Below are 3,177 nucleotides of genomic sequence, written 5' to 3'. Positions count from 1 at the left end.
ACCAACACCACAGGCCCTGGCGTAATGTGAATGTCCTCTGCCAACACCACTGGCCCTGGTGTAATGGGGATGGCATCAGCCAGTAGCACAGGCCCTTGTGTATTGTGGATCGCATCAGCCAGCAACACAAGCCCTCGTGAAATATAGGTGGCCTCAGACAGCAGCTGCTGTAGTGAAGTGGGCCTCAGAGGGAGCACTAGCTATGGTATAATGTGGATGGCCTCATTCAGTCGCACAGACCCTGTTGTAATGTGGATGGCCTTATCTAACAAAACTGTCCCACGTGAAATGTGGATGGTAATGGCCAGCACCACAGACCTTGGTGTAATGTGGATGGCCTTAGCCAACACCACTGGCCCTGGTGAAATGTGGATGACATCAGCAAGGACCAATGGCCCTGATGTAATGTGGATGGTTTCAGCCAACAGCACAGTCCCTGGTGTGGTGAGGATGGCCTCACAGGAAGCACAGGCCCTGGTGTAATGTGGATGGCCTCAGCCAACAACAGTGGCCCTGGTGAAATGTGGATGGTATTGGCCAGCACCACAGGCCCTGGTGTAATGTGGATAGCCTCATCCAGCACCACAGGTCCTGGTGTGGTGATGATGGCCTCACAGGAAGCACTGGTAGTGATGTAATGTGGATGGCATCAGCCAGTATCACAGGCCTCTGTGTTTTGTGCATGTCATCAGGCAGAAACACAAGCCCTGGTGAAATGTGGATGGTTTCGGACAACAACACAGGCCCGGGTGTAATGTGGATGGCCTCTGCCACTAACACAGTGGTGTGGCGAAGATGGCATCACAGGAAGCACTGTCCATGGTGTAATATGTATGGCCTCAGTCAACAACAGTGGCCCTGGTGAAATGTGGATGGTATTGGCCAGCACCACAGGCCCTGGTGTGGTGATGATGGAATCACAGGAAGCACTGTCCCTGGTGTAATGTGGATGGCCTCAGCCAACACCACTGGCCCTGGTGAATTGTGCATGATATTGGTCAGCACCACAGGCCCAGGTGTAATGTGGATGGCATCAGCAAGTAGCACAGGCCCTGATGTGGTGATGATGGCCTCACAGGAAGAACTGTCCCTGGTATAATGTGGATGTCCTCATCCAACAGTACAGGCCCTGGTGTGGTGAAAATGGCCTCACAGGAAGCACTGTCGCTGGTATAAAGTGTATGGCCTCAGCCAACAACAGTGGCCCTGGTGTAATGTGGATGGCCTCAGCCAGCACCACAGGCCCTGGTGTAATGTGGATGGCAACAACGAGTAGCACTGTCCCTGGTGTAATGTGGATGACCTCATCCAGCACCACACGCCCTGGTGTGGTGATGATGGCCTCAGCCAAAAGCACTGTCCCTGTTGTTGGCCTCAGCCAACAACAGTGGCCCTGGTGAAATGTGGATGGTATTGGCCAGCACCACAGGCCCTGGTGTGGTGATGATGGAATCACAAGAAGCACTGTCCCTGGTGTAATGTGGATGGCCTCAGCCAACAACACTGGCCCTGGTGAAATGTGGATGGTATTGGTCAGCACCACAGGCCCAGGTGTAATGTGAATAGCCTTAGCCAACACCACTGGCCCTGGTGAATTGTGCATGATATTGGTCAGCACCACAGGCCCAGGTGTAATGTGGATGGCATCAGCAAGTAGCACAGGCCCAGATGTGGTGATGATGGCCTCACAGGAAGAACTGTCCCTGGTATAATATGTATGTCCTCATCCAACAGTACAGGCCCTGGTGTGGTGAAAATGGCCTCACAGGAAGCACTGTCGCTGGTATAAAGTGTATGGCCTCAGCCAACAACAGTGGCCCTGGTGTAATGTGGATGGCCTCAGCCAGCACCACAGGCCCTGGTGTGGTGATGGTGGCCTCACAGGAAGCACTGGTAGTGGTGTAATGTGGATGGCATCAGCCAGTATCACAGGCCTCTGTGTTTTGTGAATGTCATCAGGCAGAAACACAAGCCCTGGTGAAATGTGGATGGTTTCGGACAACACCACAGGCCCGGGTGTAATGTGGATGGCCTCTGCCACTAACACAGTGGTGTGGCGAAGATGGCCTCACAGGAAGCACTGTCCATGGTGTAATGTGTATGGCCTCAGTCAACAACAGTGGCCCTGGTGAAATGTGGATGGTATTGGCCAGCACCACAGGCCCTGGTGTAATGTGGATGGCCTCATCCAGCACCAGACGCCCTGGTGTGGTGATGATGGCCTCACAGGAAGCACTGGTAGTGGTGTAATGTGGATGGCCTCATCCAGCACCACACGCCCTGGTGTGGTGATGATGGCCTCAGCCAAAATCACTGTCCCTGTTGTTGGCCTCAGCCAACAACAGTGGCCCTGGTGAAATGTGGATGGTATTGGCCAGCACCACAGGCCCTGGTGTAATGTGGATGGCAACAACGAGTAGCACTGTCCCTGGTGTAATGTGGATGACCTCATCCAGCACCACACGCCCTGGTGTGGTGATGATGGCCTCAGCCAAAAGCACTGTCCCTGTTGTTGGCCTCAGCCAACAACAGTGGCCCTGGTGAAATGTGGATGGTATTGGCCAGCACCACACGCCCTGGTGTGGTGATGATGGAATCACAAGAAGCACTGTCCCTGGTGTAATGTGGATGGCCTCAGCCAACAACACTGGCCCTGGTGAAATGTGGATGGTATTGGTCAGCACCACAGGCCCAGGTGTAATGTGAATAGCCTTAGCCAACACCACTGGCCCTGGTGAATTGTGCATGATATTGGTCAGCACCACAGGCCCAGGTGTAATGTGGATGGCATCAGCAAGTAGCACAGGCCCAGATGTGGTGATGATGGCCTCACAGGAAGAACTGTCCCTGGTATAATATGGATGTCCTCATCCAACAGTACAGGCCCTGGTGTGGTGAAAATGGCCTCACAGGAAGCACTGTCGCTGGTATAAAGTGTATGGCCTCAGCCAACAACAGTGGCCCTGGTGTAATGTGGATGGCCTCAGCCAGCACCACAGGCCCTGGTGTGGTGATGGTGGCCTCACAGGAAGCACTGGTAGTGGTGTAATGTGGATGGCATCAGCCAGTATCACAGGCCTCTGTGTTTTGTGAATGTCATCAGGCAGAAACACAAGCCCTGGTGAAATGTGGATGGTTTCGGACAACACCACAGGCCCGGGTGTAATGTGGATGGCC

The sequence above is a fragment of the Aulonocara stuartgranti genome, assembly GCF_965226115.1.
Source record: "Aulonocara stuartgranti genome assembly, chromosome: 16".
Lineage (NCBI taxonomy): Eukaryota > Metazoa > Chordata > Actinopteri > Cichliformes > Cichlidae > Aulonocara > Aulonocara stuartgranti.
Note: the sequence above shows the minus strand (reverse complement) of the source record.